This window comes from Charadrius vociferus, unplaced genomic scaffold (assembly GCF_000708025.1).
Source record: "Charadrius vociferus isolate BGI_N301 unplaced genomic scaffold, ASM70802v2 scaffold153, whole genome shotgun sequence".
Taxonomy (NCBI): Eukaryota; Metazoa; Chordata; class Aves; order Charadriiformes; family Charadriidae; genus Charadrius; species Charadrius vociferus.
In genome coordinates this window covers 1,243,170-1,261,996 of record NW_009647939.1, presented here as the reverse complement: position 1 = coordinate 1,261,996, position 18,827 = coordinate 1,243,170, and positions in this window count along the sequence as shown.

The window sequence follows — 18,827 nt, the reverse complement described above, 5'->3', positions numbered from 1 at the left end:
GCCTTCCTTGTTGATACCTGCAAGCAAAACTTAAATATTAGGCCATGTGTAGAAGAGTAGAGCATTATTACAGTACCTAAAGGGGGCCTACATGAGAGCTGGGGAAGGACTTTTTACTAGGGCAGGTAGTGATAGGACGAGGGGGAATGGCTATAAACTGGAAGAGGGCAGGTTTAGATTAAACATTAGGAAGAAGTTTTTCACTTTAAGGGTGGTAAGGCACTGGAACAGGTTGCCCAGAGAGGTTGTTGAGGCCCCATCCCTGGAAGTGTTCAAGGCCAGGCTGGACGTGGCCTTGGGCAACCTGGTCTAGTGGGGTGTGTCCCTGCCCATGGCAGGGGGGGTGGAACTCAATGATCTTCAAGGGCCTTTCCAACCTAAACCCTTCTATGATTCTATGATTCTGTGATTCTAGGATTCTATGATTATGGAGAAGGAAAACAGAGAAATCTCCCTTTTGCTAAGCCACAGACTTTTAGTGGAATATAATATTTAAGCTCTAAGGCATATTGTTTCTTCTTTGTTCTTTAAGCAACAGATAAAAGAAACATCTGGGTTGGTGGTTTTTTTAGCTAAAAATAACTTAATACTTTGAAGTTACTTATAATCCAAGATACAGAGTAAGTCCATAGTTAATAAAATTGTCTTTACAATTTTTCCTGCAAATAAGTAATTTTTAATATTAGCTTATATCATTCAGTATTCTGTCTAAAGAAATACATGCAGCAATAGTGTCCTTAAGCATTAGGCAGTCTAAGCAGGCATCTTCTTTCTTTAAAGGCATGTTTTATTGAAACTGAATAGGCTTGTTTTTCCGTTGAAAAAGTCACTTCTACTCAAGTGAAATCAATGACGTATCACAACTTACTCTAGTTAAGGAATCCACAGAAGTCTCTTTCTCTCTCTCCCTCTCCTCCTTAGAGAGAGAGGTGGGGAGAGCATCAGTCATTTGTTTCAGTGGCCAGCCTGGCCCAAACCACAACAATAGCTTGTTTATAATAAGGAACTTTTTTTTTTTTTAATATATTTTATAGTTACAATAATTATGCAATAACAGTAGCAATTAAAAAGTAGGACTGATAGTCAGTCATCACTAAACAATGACTGAATTAAACAAAAATAAAGGCCAATGAGTAGCTGCTCTCTCCTTTGATTTACATAACATATCCATTAAAAATGCACATTCACATCAGGAAATTTTAAGTATTTATGTGTATATATATATATCCCTCAGGAGTTTTATATATATATGAAGGACATAAATATACTATTTAAGAATAATTGCTGAATCACATTTTATTTGTACAAATAAGTAATTCTATAGATTAATAAAACACAGTAGGAAAAAAAAAAAACAAGGAAAAACTATGCAAGAACATGGTCAATTAGCTGCTGGTTAGCAGAACTGTTGCCTTGGACTTCTGGAGGGCAGACTTTGACCTGTTTAGGAGACTGGTTGACAGAGTCCCTTGGGAGGCAGTCCTGAAGGGCAAAGGAGGCCATGAAGGCTGGCCATTCTTCAAGAAGGAAATCTTAAAGGTGCAGGAGCAGGCTTTCCCAATGTGCCAAAAGACCAGCCAGTGGGGAAGAAGTCTGGCATGGCTGAACAGAAAGTTTTGGCTGGAACTCAGGAAAAGAAAGAGAGTTTATGAACTTTGGAAGAAGGGATAGGCAACTCAGGAGCACTACGAGGAGGTCGTGAGGTTATGCAGTGAAAAAATTAGAAAGGGCAAAGCCCAATTAGAACTTAATCTTGCTACCGCCGTAAAAGACAACAGAAATTGTTTCTATGAATACATTAGCAACAAAAGGAAGGCTAACAAGAATTTCCATCCTTTATTGGATGTGAGAGGAAACATAGTGAAAAAGGATGAGGAAAGGCTGAGGTACTGAATTCCTTCCTTGCCTCAGACTTTAATAGTAAGACCAGTCACTCTTTGGGTTCCCAGCCCCCTGAGATGGAAGACAGGGACAGGGAACAGAACAAAGTCCCCATAATCCAAGGGGAAATGGTTAGCAACCCACTACACCACTTAGACATACACAAGTCTATGGGGCCAGATGAGATCCACAGAAGAGTACTAAGGGAGCTGGTGGAAGGGCTCACCAAGCAACTTTCCATCATTTATCAGCAGTTCTGATTAACCAGGGAGGTCCCAGTTGATTAGAGGTTAGCAAATGTGATGCCAGTCCATAATAAGGGCTGGAAGGAGGGTCCAAGACACTACAGGCCTGTCAGTCCGACCTCAGTGCCAGGGAAGGCTACAGAGCAGCTCATCTTGAGTGCCACCACATGGCACGTACAGCACAGCCAAGTGATCAGACCCAGTCAGCATGGATTTATGAAAGGCAAGTCCTGTTTGACTAACCTGACCTCCTTCTAGAACAGGTGACCTGCTCAGTGGATAAGGGAAAGGCTGTGGATGTTGTCTATCTCGACTTTAGTATAGCCTTTGACACCATTTCCCACAGCATTCTCCTGGAGAAACTAGCTGCTCATGGCTTGGATGGGCATACTGTTGGCTGGGTAAAATTCTGGCTGGATGGATGGGCCCAAAGGCTGGTGGGTAATGGAGTTAAATCCAGTTGGCTGCTGGTCACAAGTGGTGTTCCCTGGGGCTCAGTATTGGGACCAGTTCTGTTTTAAATCTTTATGAATGATCAGGATGAGGAGATCAAATGCACCCTCAGTAAATTTGCAGATGACACCAAGTTGGGCGGGAGTGTTGATCTGCTTGAAGGTAGGATGGCTCTACAGAGGGATCTGGACAGGCTGGATTGATGTACCAAGGCCAATTGTATGAGGTTCAACAAGGCTAAGTTGCAAGGCAAGCAACCATCCCCCCGTACTCAGCACTGGTAAGGCCATACCTCAAATACTGTGTTAGGTTTTGGACCCGTCACTACAAAAAACATATTGAGGTACTGGAGCATGTCCAAAGAAGAGCAATGATGCTGGTGAAAGGTCTAGAGAACCAGTCTTATGAAGAGCAGCTGAGGGAACTGGGGTTGTTTATTCTAGAGAAAAGGAGGCTGAGGGGAGACCTTATTGCTCTCTACAGCAAAGGAGGTAGTAGCGAGGTGGGTGTTGGTCTCTTCTCCCAAGTAATAAGTGATAGGAAAAGAGAATACGGCCTCAGATTGCACCAGAGAAGCCTTAGATTGGGTATTGGAAAAAAAATTCTTCACTGAAAAGGTCGTCAAGCACTGGAAGAGGCTGCCCAGGGAAGTGGTTGAATCACCATCTCTGGAGGTATTTAAGAGATGTGTAGACATGGTGCCTAGGGACAAGGTAAAGTGGTGGATTTGGCAGTGCTAGGTTAGCGGTTGAACTTGATAATCTTAAAGGTCTTTTCCAACCTAAATTGTTCTATGTATATTGACCAGGTCTCCGTAAATTAACAGACTTCTTACAACCAAGTGGTTTCATGCAAGTTTTATCATCACTTAAAGTACCAAACAAGATGACTTTTTCTTTCTACGCAACACCTTGAATACAGTATGCTTGTCATACCAAGGGCTATATCTACGCTGTATCAACTAATAGACTAGGTTAAGCTTATCTTGGCTGAGTTGCCATGAGTTGCATATGCACACCAACCTCACATTCAATTTTCAGCTATACTAATCATGAAGACTTGGCTGCACCAAGATATATTGCACACAAAGATTGAAGCAATTTGGAATGGAGACTTTGTGCCCTTATTCATACAGTCCTTTGTTGTTTCTCTCCTGAAAAAGAATCATGACTTCTGCAGAACTCTTAATTAACAGTAATTCATAATTTGGAGGCTATATCCACTAGACTATTTGGTATTGATTTATATTTGTGAGAAGTGAACATTAATTGAATTACAAGAGCTTTATAACCCCTCACCAAAAAAAATATTGTTTTTTTAAAAAATAGCTACATTTATCGAATTCTATTTCAGGAGCTGAACTTATCCTAAGCATTGTACCAAAGACCCATGAGGCAGAGTAGCTATCAAAGTCTTATTTCTAGCTGTGGGAGGATTCCCTTGGTTCGGGAACTGAGGAAAAACAACCACAAGGCAACCCACTAATGAGCATCTGAAAATCTGACTAGAGGGAGAGCTGGTGAGCCACTGACATGGCTGGGGGTGAAAAAGGTACTGCGGGACTCTGAAGCTTTTGCACAGCACATTGGTACATAAAGTGTGCATTACAGAACTAGTTCCCAGGATTTTCTGCTATGTCACAGGCAGCAGAGTAGCCCTGTATTAGAAAATGTAAAAGGTATGTTAAAGCTGCCTTCACTGTTTGTCTTCAGCTTCAAGGGTGTCTTTCTACATTAGCGAAGCAGCAAATAATTTAACACAAACAGTATCCAATGAAAAACGACCCTTGCATATTATAGAAAGCCTTCTCTTGGCTTTGGTATGGTTGAACTGAGCTGCTATCGTCAGTGGGTGCAAAAAGACAAATATTTTTATTGTATTCTATGAAAATCAAGTTCCTCATAAAATTTTGAAATTAAATTAGTTAAATCTGTGTTTGTGACAACTGAAATAAGCAAAACAAGCAATAACAAGATTTTAAGGAGAGGTATTAAGGGGCAATACGTACTGTTTGTCAACATTTTATCTTGCAAAACTATCTGATTAGAAATTAATAGAATTGTATTGGTTCTACTTAAAGTGCTGTTCCTGTCTGTCCCAGAGGTCCTCTTTCTATAAAAGATATATAAATTGTTTCTCATAACGGTATTCCCCCCCAACAAAATGTGGGGTTTTTTTTCCTAACCTAAGCTGTGCTCTCAAAACTACTTTAGCAGAAGAGAAAACCTGGAGTGGATTTATGATATGAAGAAAGATGATCCATGGAAAAGAGGGAAAATTTCATGTCTTCTCAGACTCTTCTGTATTCTAATGACTTTCAACTTACTCTCTTATCTGGTGCCAAGGTGGAGTAGAATCCTTCTCTGACTTGCTTTGCATAGTTCATTCTAAGGGGTTAATTGTGCCTTTTGTTACTTTGCCCTCTGACTTCCACTGGACACCTCTAAGGCTGCCAATCTTGGTAATAATTTATGTTGTTCTTTCTAGTGCTTTCATAAACTAAAATATAATAAATAACATATAAGAAAGTATTAAGTTACAATGCGGGCTATACACTTAGCTGAAAAGAATGTGGTGAGAATTTTCCTTAGCACTTATTTCTTATAAGTTGGCACGAATATATGTTACTAGTAAAAAAATAATTAAAAAAATACAGTCTTCTGGGTATTATAATTTTATGGTTTGCAATACTAAGATTAACAGGGAACACAAAAGAAAAAGCAAACCTCAAGAAACTTGAAACTCAGAAAATGCTATTGAATATAGTCATTATGAAACAACTTTTTTATCACAAAATAACTTCATTATTATAAATATATCTGCAACAGAACTTAAATTCTCACTTCCACATACTATTACTGAAATGAAATATTCCACACAGCAACTGGAATCCATCTATTCTGACTCATTTTGATGGCAGACAAGAATTTAACATTTCCTCCCCATCCTGCATTGTCAGAGTTAGTGTCAGACTGCATGGAGAAGAATAAAAAAGCAGAAGTGTGGCTTTGATAAAGTTCTCCAACATTTACCCGTATTTCACACTGTCTCCCTGCATACTTTCCAGACAAATACATGCTCAAGGACAGAAACACTTAGAATCTCCCTTGAAGCACTGAAATGCTACATTTTGTGAATAGTCAAAATACCTCGACGAAGAATAAGGAGACTTTCTTCTCTCAGGCCTAAGGAGAGTGCAGGATTAATTATGGCGAAGACAAAGAAGGCAAGGGTCGATTGATGAAAAGGTCTTAGACTATAACAGAAGACATCAGTGGGAAAAAGAAGACAGTACTGAGAGCTGGACTGGACTGGCTGTACAAAGAATCTGGGGATTAAAACATGCAGGGAAGCAAAGGAAATATTTGTTTAAAGTGACCAGAATAAGGAGCATAAAAATTAGGCAACAAGGATTATCAGTGAACAATTACATGAGAAATTTTAGGGAAAGCTTGTATGGAACGGGGGAGAAGGGAAATGTGTCATGTAAGTGTTCAAACTAACCTATGTCAGTAAAGAAAAAATGGAGAAGAAGTTGAAGGAGGTGGAATGAGATATCCAAAGTCTGGAAATTAGAGAGACAAGGAGAATGAGCTGGGATAAGAACTACAGATGAAAAGAGACAGGATGGAAACCATTTGGAAAAAGAACACACAAAGGTAAAATAAGAGGAAGCTTACATTCATCAACACACCTTGTTGTTCTCATACTTGAAGGAAAAACACCCCAAATTAATTCTTTCAAAAAACTCTGTAACTTTATTTACTCAAATGGCAGTTACTCCGCTGGCTCAGCAGTAGGGTTCCACATGATGGAGTTTTCAGACAAGACAGAGGGAAGGACATCAGGAGGAAAAGCAAACTGGAAACCACCTCCTTTTTAAACACTGCACTAAAAATGACAGAATTAGGATCCTAGTCTTAGTTCAGTACTTTTTAAATCAAAGTTATATAGATAACCATAAATAAAGAATTCACCTTCACCTTTGTCATGGTTTTCTTCTCTGTAAAAGGCATACAGAAAGAAAGGCCATTCACCTTGGCTGTCAGGTCCTTAGACTAAATAATTCAATCTTTCCCTTTTTGCTTCTGTTTCAAGGTATATGGCCTACCCATTTCCCAACTTCCTGATTTATTGTCACAGTTAGTTTGGACGTAACTGGCTGGGTTCATCTGTGCTATTTTCCCCTTCCAACAGTTCCTGTTAGCTCTCAATGCTCTCATTAAACTTAATGCTTAGTCAGCTGTTCACTATCTTCAGATGACTCTTCTTTACATTCATTCCCTTCACCCAGCAAGGTGGCAAAATACGGCACAAGTGCAGCTGAAGTACAAACTGCTGATAGAGGCAGCTCCCTTCCTGAACATCCTAACTGTGAACATATGGTTTAACATTACTTGCTTGCAACCAAAGTGGCTGGAGATAAAAATTATTACAGCTTACTTAGCCTATGTTTAAATTGCTGCAACAGAGAATGAACAGAAGGTATGTCTGGATTTCTCTTAGTAACAATAACAGAAGTTCCAGCTGCTTATACTTTTAACAGCCAAAGAAACTGTTATGACAATTTAATAGGATATTCCACATAACAGAGAAAATGTTCAACTAGTAATACTTTTTGTAACTTCTAATTGAGTTAGAATATATTGTTTGCAAGAAAGCCAGTGACAGTTTAAAGAATATGTCAACTTATTAATGTCCTTTCAGGTTTTAATTAGCATCTATGGCTGCATACTCTGTGTGAACTAGAACTTCCAAACATGGTGTGAAAAATAGTCTTCCTAACTGAAAAGCTGAATAGGACCATGCAGAGGCTCTCTGTATTAAAAAGATCTTTACAACTGGAACAGTGGGGCTTCCTCCAAAAGAATCACTGCCCTTTAGCAATGTTTAATCTCAGAAATCTATTATGGGGATAACTGGGTGAAATATAATGCTTGTGATATACTGTGAAAACAGGTTAATGATCTAATGATTTCTCCCAGCTATAAAATCTATTTCTTCTGACAACAACTCAATGTAGCATAAAGAGCACCCTAGACTGTGCAGTCTGATTCTCACAGTCATTACTGTACTGTGGATCAATGGAATGATCAAAAAAGATCAAAATTATGTCTCAGACATTCACAAGCACTGGCCTGGGGACAAACATTGGCCTTGAAGGGGAAGGGCAGTATCACAAGATGCTTTGGAGAGATGATAGCCTACTAGGCACACGGGATGGAGGCAGTGACTTCATATAGACCTGGTGTGAGGCATTCAGAGCAGTCTAACAGCAGTGTATGTCCTCAACCAGCACCTGCCTGACCCACAAACATTTTATTTAGCACCAGCATTGTTATTTCCTGTAATAGAGACCAGAAAAGACATTTCCTAAAATTTATTCATCCCAAGGAATCACCAAGTTGGAGAAGGAGTCTTATCCACATCATTCCTAAGGACCAAAGCTAGACTAGTTAATAACCCTCCTATGTTTGCCAGCTACAGATTTGCAGACTGATGAGTAGTCAATTACTTGTTTTCAGGAAAATTTTTTTCCTGTTTTTTCCTGTTTTAAAATTAAACCAACATTACTAAAACTAATATAATGAATATATCTATATTTTATATAGATATATATTTTGTATCTATATAAAATGTATATTCTGGATTGTATATATATTCTACATTTTATAGAGAGATACATACACATCATTAGAATTGTTCTAGAAATCTCCCTCTTTTAGTACCTCTTCCTTCTGCTGTGTTATATTGAATTGGAAGTCTGCAAATTTCTGTATCCTCCTCCTATTTCAGTCATCTACCAGTGTATATAATAACTGAATCTCTCTGAGTACATGGTCTCAGGAGGTGATAATTTCCATTTAACAGGAAAAGCCTATTGCAGGCACAGAGAACTGAAGCAGGACGGAGAACCAGGTCAATCTTGGAAGCACACCAGGAGCATTCACTTCACTTTTCGGGATCTTGCTCCTCTCAAGTAGGAAGTTTTGGCCCAGATTCTAGTATGTGGATCCATGACTCCATTTTTAGGCTTTCTACAAAATATTGGTAGCAGCCTTCTTTTCACGATGAAAGTAGGTCGTGCCACCAGACATTTGGGAAATAAGCATTAGAGGGAAAGAAAGGGAAAAAAAATGAAATGAGTGTTCAAGCACCTATCCTGGATGAACCTGTGGGTCTGTCCTAGCTTTTTTCTATTACGACATTTGCGCTAATCATTCCACTGACTACACATTCCTGATCCAAAATAGTTTGTTTCTCAAGTAACCAACCAACAGAACCTCCTTAAAGAATATGGAAGAACAGTCAGGTGTCAGGCTTGAGTATATTCAGCAGCTGTATTTCCAGGACTAGTCTTAATACAAAACCTACAATCTTGATTCAGCCCACACACCTGATTTCAGTGACTCCTGCTGAGATGACTAACTACTTTGCTCCTATATTTTCAGTCTAATGGTGATTTAAGAAGAGGATCATTATGTGGATCAGTACAGCTTTGCACAGAGAAGTGAGAAATACAATACAATCAAGCGGTCACACTTCTCATTTCTGAGAAGATGGAGGAAAATCTCAAAGGTGGTTGCTAACCACACTCAGAAAAAAACAATTTAGCAGATAAGATACTAGAAAGGAAATGAAACCAAATGAATGAATGAAATAAATGGAATAGGAATGCATGAAATGACAGCCAAGGGGCTCCCAGCTCAAACATTTAAAATGTGTCTACTATTGGGGGGTGGGGCGGGGGGAGATACTGGCCTACTAAAGATATCCGTAAATAATTTAAGGAAAAAGTCACAGGTTGTTTTCAGGAACTTGTTACTTACAATTCACTCTTCTACTGAAACTATACTTTCTCAAATTCTGCAGATAGTAATAAGCTCCTAGCTACTGTATGACTAGCCATGCAAAGGAAATACAATTTATGTGGCTAAGAAGGCAGAGTTAAAAGAGGCGCTTTACAGAGAGATTATTTAATTCAACTGTCAATGTTAAAGTTTTTAGCACCAGCTAAAAAGTCTCTAACAAATTAAACTGAGTGAAGGACTCCAAATTCATCCTATGTTTCCTTCTTCCTTCCACCTTCATCCTCAAAGAACATTTTAATTCACACACTTCTTCAGATAAAAGAAAAACAGAAGAAACTTTACAAAGCTTTATAGACTCACAAAGACTATGAAAGTGAAAGGCACCTCAAAAAGTGACTTTCAGGATTTATTTTTTTTTAAGCAAAGAGATTGTATGTATTGGAAAAATTTCTGAGCAATAAATACAATAAACTTCCTCTCATTTCTCATTCTATATTCCTACAAAGTCTGTTAGATTTTCACTTTCACTGAAAAGTCTTTCACTTTTCCCTTTATTAACATTTGGTTTTTGCAGCTTAGTTTGTCTTTTACTGTTTTGTTGGCATGTCAGGTCTGTGAAATCTCAGTGATTTCAGGTTATAGAAAAGAAGGTCATCTCTCTCTGAGTCTCACACTGAAATTATGTGAAAGTTTCCTAGTTCTATGAAACAAATGTCTATATATACTACAGTAGCTGAGAAAATATTTTTTAAATGTACTTGAAATGTTATTATAGACAAGCGAATTCTAATTAGAAAAACTCTTTCTAATAGAAAATAAATTAACTTTCCTGAATCCATGTCATTTTTGAGTTACAAAGGAAAAGAGTCAAGGCTTGTCATTTTAAGTATCCATTTGTTTCATGTTAAGGTGTTAAGAATTACTGATGACTTACTAATGGAGTTTTTAGCTGCATAAGCATTAGTCACAACTATCTTGAAAGTATTCCTGTTGTGCAAATTCTAACTTGCTATCTCAGAAAAAAATTCTTAAGGCTCTTTAGTGGCTGTTGTTAAGCTTATGGGGCTGCAAAATGTCATGAATAGTTTCATTTAAGCTGCTCTCACATCTATCTGTATTTGCACCTCAGAATTGCCATTCCACTTGCTTGACATTTGAATTGCTTTGTCAGTCAGTGGGAAAACAAATTCACACTTGCAAATTAAAAAAATAAAGCCAGCTTGTTTCTCCAAGAGGCAAACCATGGAAATGTTACAACAATAAAATTGTGTTTCATTTCTCATACCTAACCACAGCTCAGACCACCAAAGCAATGTTCTTAATAGACTGTATATAAAACATTAAAGTCCTCTTACACTGTATTAGAACACTATATTGAAATTAAATGTTTACTGTTATCAGGAAAAATTATATTGTTTTCTAAAAATTAATGTGATAGGCTATTCCATGATGAACATGATAGCTAAACCTTGAAATCTGCTGTAGTCTTTCCCCCACTAGATTAGATTTTTAGACTGTTACATTGTATTGATCATCCTGATGCCATCTTTCTTCAAAAGTATTATAACAGCCTCTAATCTCTCAGGAAAATAGTTCAATTCTTGTATTTTCAGACACTTGCACATTGTATCTTAATGACAACACAACATGTGTGATGAAACTGTGAAGGACTACAAAGTTTAAAGAAGCTTGACTGATTTGGGTTTTTTAAAATTCTCTTGCCAGGATGCTGGATTTCTCAGATTTCCCTAATTCTATGGAGTTTTATTTTCATATTTTATTGAGAATATTGTTTTCACTAAAAGCTCTAGGAAGCTATTTTTCCTCATTCTAATGTTAATTTATGATTACTCTTCAGTGCCGCAAAACTGTACACTTCTATTAGAAAAATGAGCATTAGGAACATTTGTGAAAATGTACCATGTGGAAAAAAAAGAATTTTTTTAGTGTCCAGTTTCTGATGCCTGTTACACAATAGTATTAGAATAAAGCCATTTCTCTGAAATGATGTATTTAGACAGATAGAAAGAAAATCAGACTGTCATCCAAAATCTTATTATGAAATTAGCTAAAAAACCTGCTATATTTCTATGGACTCTTGACAAATAGAATGCTGAAAAAGTTGAGAAGGTTATAATCACTTAGTATCAGCAGAGCATATGAAACAAATACACGTAGGGAAATAATGAGATATCAAACCATATATGGGAAATCTTAAGTCTTACCATTTAATGCACTGTTTAAACCCACTGAAAGGTTATGGCAATGAAAATGAGATAAGATGATGTCTGGAACAAAGTAGGAACTGAAAATATATGCCCCTATCTTGTTTGAAAAATTGAAGAAGATAGTGTTGCTCCAGAGGAGCTACCTTGGACGGAGACAGTTTTATCTACTGTGTGACTTTTTGGTTCATACCCATGGAAAATGAAGACAACCAGCAAAATAGGTTCCTATGCCATTTTATGACTGTTTGAATCATCAGCTCTTTTCTTCTATGAGGAAAGAAAATTAATATTCTGTCTATTTTCACAGCTGGTATACTGCTTTGCAGAACCATTTTTATTGCAACTGCTGTATCTTCCTTTGAAATGATTTTATTCTCAGAGCTGACCACCCTCTGGATGTTTGTTTTTGAGGTCAATCTGTTTTCACTCCAAACTACACCAGATTTCCCCCTGGATACCATCTAGTACAAGCTCCCTCCAGTTCCACTCCAAGAAAGCTTTTAATGTTGCCTCCTAGGATACTTTTCACATTCACATTCTTTTAACAAATCGCATCAATGCAGAAAACTGCAATAAGGTGAAAAGTTAATCTGCATATTTATGGCTGAAGTTGTAAAACTTTTTTGCCTTGTAAACTTTTTGGGAGAGTACACAGAAGACAGCAGAAGAAGCAATGCCTTGTTTCCAGTCCTGTAGAATAGAACAGAACAGAATAGAACACTATAGTTCCAGTTGGAAGGGACCTACAATGATCATCTAGTCCAACTGCCTGAGCAACTGAGTGCTAACCAAAAGTTAAAACATGTTATTAAGGGCATTGTCCAAATGCCTCTTAAACACTGACAGGCATGGGGCATCCATCATCTCTCTAGGAAGCCTGTTCCAGTGTTTGACCATCCTCACAGTAAAGAAATGCTTCCTAATGTCAAGTCTGAACCTCTTCTGACATGTCTTTGTACCATTCCCATGTGTCCTGTCACTGGTTACCAGGGAGAAGAGATCAATACCTCCCTTTCCACTTCCCCTCCTCAGGAAGCTGTAGAGAGCAATGAGGTCACCTCTCATCCTCCTTTTCTCCAAACTAGACAAACCCAAAGTCTTTAGCTGCTTCCAGCCCTTTCACTAGTTTGTTGCTCTCCTCTGGACACATTCGACCTTCATATCCTTCCTGAATTCTGGGACCCAGAATGACACACAGTATTCAACATGAGTCCACACCAATGGTTTCTGGAATCCTTCCAAAACATTATTCTCTCCTTCTGGGATTTTTCTTTAACTTCCCCTCTGACCAAGTGCTCTAATCATGCTCATAGAACACCCCAGGTTGGAAGGGATCTTAAAAGATCATCTGGTCCAACCTTTCATGGGAAAGGGAAAGAGTGCCTAGATAGAGATTGTATGGCACACTGTCCAGTCACATCTTGAAAACCTCCAGTGATGGAGACTCTACCACATGACTGGGGAGATTGTTCCAGTTAATGATTGTTCTCACTGTAAAAAATTTCTTTCTTATGTCGAGATGAAACCTCTTCCAGTGCAACTTGTACCCGTTGCCCCTGGTCTTCTCCATGTGGCTCCATGTGAAGAGAGAGTCTCTGTCCTCTTTGTAGCCACCCTTTAAGTACTGGAATACTGTGATGAGGTCTCCCTTGAGCCTTCTCTTCTCTAGTGAGAAAAGACCTACCTTCTTCAGTCTTTCCTCATGGGACAGGCTCTCTCGCCCTTTCATTATCTTTGTAGTCCTCCTTTGGACCCTCTCCAATCTTTCTGTGTCTTTTTGCACTGTAAGACTGGAACTGGACACAGTACTCCATGTACGGCCTGATAAGCACTGAGTAGAGAGCTTGTAGAGACATATTCTATCATGTCCTTTAGAGGAAAATGTCTATTATCCTCTGCCTGCTTTGTGAAATGCATCTATGTTTTGGGTTTGTCTGACATTTTTTTTAGAAATATTTACTTCCTTTCTTTCAGTGTTTTAGAAAAATAAAATAAATGTAAGCAAACATAAAACAAAACAAAAAAAAATCAAGATATAAAGCATTTCCTTTTCCCCAGTTTTCACCATAGAACTTAAATGCCTCCCCAACCCACAATTTTATTTTTTTCTTTTGACCCTACCATCTTACAAAGAAAAAACAAACAAAAAAAAAATTAAAAAAAACTCAGAAAACCCAGAAACAAAACAAAACTAAGGGTAAAAATATTCCTTAGAGAAAGGATGCATCTGTTATGTGCACACAGTTCACTCTGATCCAGCAGAGCATGTCTTACCTCCCAAGACTTGGATGACCGATTCAAACATTTACTTCCTCCCTGAAGCTGTAAGATGATAAAAACTCCATCCCTCACCAAGATCCTATGAAATGGAGAATCACAGGTTAAACAAGCAAACAAGGAAAAACTTCTTTTCCCAATGTCCTACCCGCTGGTAAAATAAATCTTGTTTTCGTTTGTGGTTTTTTTTTTCCCCTTAGGTGATATATAGTTACTAGACTGTGCCATACTGAATGATACCTATATTCAAGCATATATACATATAAACACAATCATTTTTCACATGAGCCCAGGCAGACCTCAAATGCATTACCAGCTTCAACAACAGCAACAAGACATTCTGCTACTAAAAACATCAAAGGACCTTACCCTTTTTTTTTTTTGCTTTAAACAGCTACCACCTCTAAAATATCCTTCAAGTTTCCTCTGTCACACCTAAAACTTGCTCTAAAATACCTACAGCCACTGAGGAATACAGTGATATCTAAATGTTGTACCACAGTGGAGTTTCCTTTAAATTCTCATACTCTTGAGTTTCACACTAGCCAGAAGGTAATTTCAGCACAGAAGTGTAGATCACAGAATGTGATTCTACTTCTAGATCTAATATCAACTGGTAATAAAAGCACATACTGTATAACTTCTCTCAAAGATTCTTAGCTGAAAGGTACCAAACCTCCTCATACAGCAAAATGATTCCTGGAATGTAGTTTATCATTTTTGTATGTCTATGTTTGATCCAACTTAAGCTAATAATATGGATAAAAAAATCTGTTATTTCTGAAGATCAGTCTATTTCACGGAAATGATCTAGGTTGCCCTAGGGTAAGCTTTTACATGAATATGAACATTTTTAATACAACCGCTAAATTCTAAAATATGGTTACCACAGGTATTAGCTCTGACCAAAACATCTCTCTGTGTCTTCACCAGGACACTATTAGCACCAGTCTAACCTTAAAGTCCTTCTGAGGACTTAGTATTAGTATTAATAGTTGCAGTATTAACTAAGATACCTCCAACTAGATCACGTTACTAAAATATAAGGTAGCTTGGGAACCAGTGAAATAATTATAGCTTGCTCTGTAAGGGAATGTGCCAAGTTTCATGCATCTACTATTGCTCAGAGTGATGATGTGGAACAGGATCTTGTCATACATTTCTTTCTTCCATGTGTCTCCTTATTTTACTATCTGTGGACTTGCAAATCAGATGATGAAGATGAACTTGCCCTGCATACAGGCACACACTGATCTCTGCCTCTTACCCTTTGCTTCTGCCTGCCCTATGCTTTATTCTTCAGCAGTTAAATGGGTATTATTCTTCTGTGTTTACTATTACTTTCTGACACATTAAAATATACTGCTTTTAGTATGGCCAGTATTAGGAAGTGGTAGTAACCTTCATCACAGTAAAACGACGGTGGTGTATTATCCAGGAAAAGGAATGCAGGGAGAGTGGTTGGCCATATCTAAAGATGCCCGTGTGTCTTACAACAATTATCAATAGGTAGTAAAAGGGGAGGTGATGTCACATTAGAACACAGGATGTCTTCATGGATTATCGTAGGAAAAAACCTTATGTTGCATGTACAAAAGCGCACTAAAGCTGGAGGGAAGTCATTAAAGAACTGCTGGCTTTTATTGCCTGATTACTTTACTTCTGAGCTTTGTACTGGGAAGTGGCATGATTTTCTTAATACACAACATGTTTAAAACACAGCTTTGTAGTTTATTATTTATTCATGCTATAGGATGACCCTTTGGATTTTTCTTAGGATTCACAAGAGTCTGATTGTTAAATGAGAAGCAATAACCTACTGATCTCAAAAGAGGGAGAGGATTCACAGACTGTCAATAAACACATCAAAAGGAAGCTAAATCCACAAGCTAATTAAGTAAGTCTCTACAGATGAGCAGAGATGGACTGAAGTATATTTCAGAAGACTCTCTCTACATAGTGCACTCCTTACTTGGATGTATTTGTTACCTGAATAAATATAACATTCTTAAGACTCCACTGTTCGGTTCCATTCATCTTCTGTCTGACTAATGAAAGTGTATCCGACAAACCAAGTTAATTATCCTTGCTTCATACTAACCCTGTGAGCATCCCCAGAAAATAATATGAGGTTTTCATTCAGTGCCTGCATACCACAGAAACAGGGTTGTTAGAATAACTGGTTTCTGACTGCTGTCAGAAATACTTTGACAAATCAAAGCATTAATCCTGTTTATTGCTTTTCACTATGAGGCACTACATTTCACCTCTGGATGAAGATTTGTTCCATAGTCTTTTAAATACCCATTAATTCAGACTGACTTAACTTACTCTCATGAAGGTTTTCTGTCTGATCATTTGTTCTTTTAGAAGAAATTTTGGAACACAAGGTTGCCTTTGGGTCAAAGGCTTTGGGTCATGCCTCCCTCTGCTAGCTAAAAGATTTTTAAAATTGTATTTTTCTTTAACAAAGGCTAATATTCACATGTACTTAAAGGAGTCCAAAAGCTAGACCTTCAAATACAATATAGAGCACCATTGGAGTGGTGATAATGTTACGAAAATCTTCAGATTTAATATTGCAATGCTTCAAGAAGAAGGAGTTACTGTGTCTTTCAGCACAGTTCCTGTATTTTTTCAGAGAAATGGGCACTGCAGAAGAGAAGGGAATGCAAGTGGTTTCTTTGTTGTTGGTTTTTAGTTTGGTGTTTTTTTGTTTGTTTGTTTGTTTGTTTTTTATCACTCCTTGACCGTTTCCTTAAAGCCACTTATTCCCATTTGTGAAAACTCCCAAACAGCACTTCAGCCCACTTTTCCATTCCATGGCATAAATTCATAAGCCTAATATTTGTTAGGAATACAAATACTTTCTGTTATATTGAGTACAGCTTCAGTACATGGTATTGAATGTAAACAGAAGACATGCAACGATTACAAATGTAGTATATATTCAGAGATGAACAATAGTAATAAAATATTTCTACAGATTCTAAACCTGCTTTGAATATAGACATGTCTCCTGTTTGTGCAACGGTGGAAAAAGGTAAAAGAAGCTAAGGAAAAAAAGCTTTGAAATAAAAAGTATAAAAATATTCATAAGCTACTATATAAATACAGCTGTACTTGATGCAAATTTATCTTTAAAACTGAGAACAGTAGAATAGAGGAGTAACCCAGCAGCAAACAGGGAGTGAAAGCCAAATCAGTGTTGCCAGGTTTTTAAATTACTGCAATACAATAAGCAGAAGCATGTACTGGTGGGGAGTACTAGCAGAAGAGACAGAAGCAGTAGTCATGGTATGCAGCAGATAGCATCCCCATTCCAAAGAAGCTACCATGGACATTATTCTGACTGAAATGTAATTCTTCATTCCCTAGATACTGGCGGGTTTGATCCAGCTCATTCTTAAATGAATGGAAAAGGAAAACTTTTTTTTTTTTTAAGTGATGTATTGTTGGTCCCTTAGTTAATGGGTATTTTGGAAGATTGGTCGCTGAATGGTTTGTATATATTACAGCAGAAAATGAAGGTTAGGTAACACATATTTTTTCTTTCAAGGCCCTCCCTGCAGTTTTGCCCCCAGTTCTGCTAAATACTGATGTGCAGTTTTGTGTATAAGCTTTATCAAGCACCAACACAGCCTTTCTTAGGTCAGATATCCCACTGCTCTTCACCTACATGAATGGTGCTATCCAAATTTACACCAGCTCTGTTTCTGGATGATAGTAAGTAGTGTACTATATTGCTATTTTTCTCTACTTTATTGTGATGAAGTGTGTCTCTTGTGTTTTCAGGCTCATAATTGCTCATTCAGTTTTATTCAGAAAATAAGAGAAACAATAGACTTGCACAGATCTGTATCCATGACATACTGATGGTATGGAAAAGCCATGCCAGGAGACTGATTGAGTTACTTTAGCAAACTATAAGACTTGAGTTAAAAAACATAGAGCAACAAATTTTAGTCAAGTAAATTAAGAAGGTATTCATACTGCATATGAAAATACCTGATATTAGAATGAAATGATGGATGTCTCTTCACTGGAAGATCATGAAAAGTATCATGATATGTACAGGAATATTTTTCAGTGCATACTAAAATTACATAATCAAACAACAGAGAAGAAACAAAATAAAAGTGAAAATGTTTAGCACGTCACATCAAAGACTGGCAAAGATAAATACTAAACCCCTCCCCCCAAATAATTAAAATAAAATGCCTTGAATTAAATTAATTTCTATTAGGAAATGATTCTAAAATGGTGTCAAAATGTGATATTGTAAAATGTATTGACTGCAAACTTCATCCTTTCAGCCCGTCAAGACAGCTAAAAAATTCTTACTGTCAATATACCTGGGATGAAATCTCTCCTACATACAGTAGCACAGGAAGGACAGAAAAGGAGTGCAAATACAATTTTGCTGAAATATATGAGAAATCCTTCCTTATTGACTTTGATAAGGTCATGCTTAAGAACAACATTCTGTCAGAGCCAAAGGGGAACAAAATCTGTAATGCTGCTGTGATAAAGTGTACTGCCACTCTTTCTCCATTAAATATCTTGCAAACATAACTCTTCCTCTGTGATAAGAATTTGAAAATTAACTTTCATGTCAGTGGTACTAAGTCAGTGTAGATTTGTAGCAAGTATTGAATGTCCAAAAATTTAATTAGTTCACTCACTATTAATTGAAAAATATCAAAGGAAATGGCTTTCCAGTGACAGAAACCTATCTTCATCTAACTTTATAGCAAATCTAAGTAATTTAATAAAATTTGCAACATGTCTTGCAATAATGTCTGCTGTTCTACTGTCTTGACACGTTCTGCAGAGTTCTGCTGTGCTCACAGTTCAAAATATTTTCATATAGAGGGCCTTCTTCAGGATAATACACTGGCTACGACAAACATCTGCTGCTTAAGCATAGG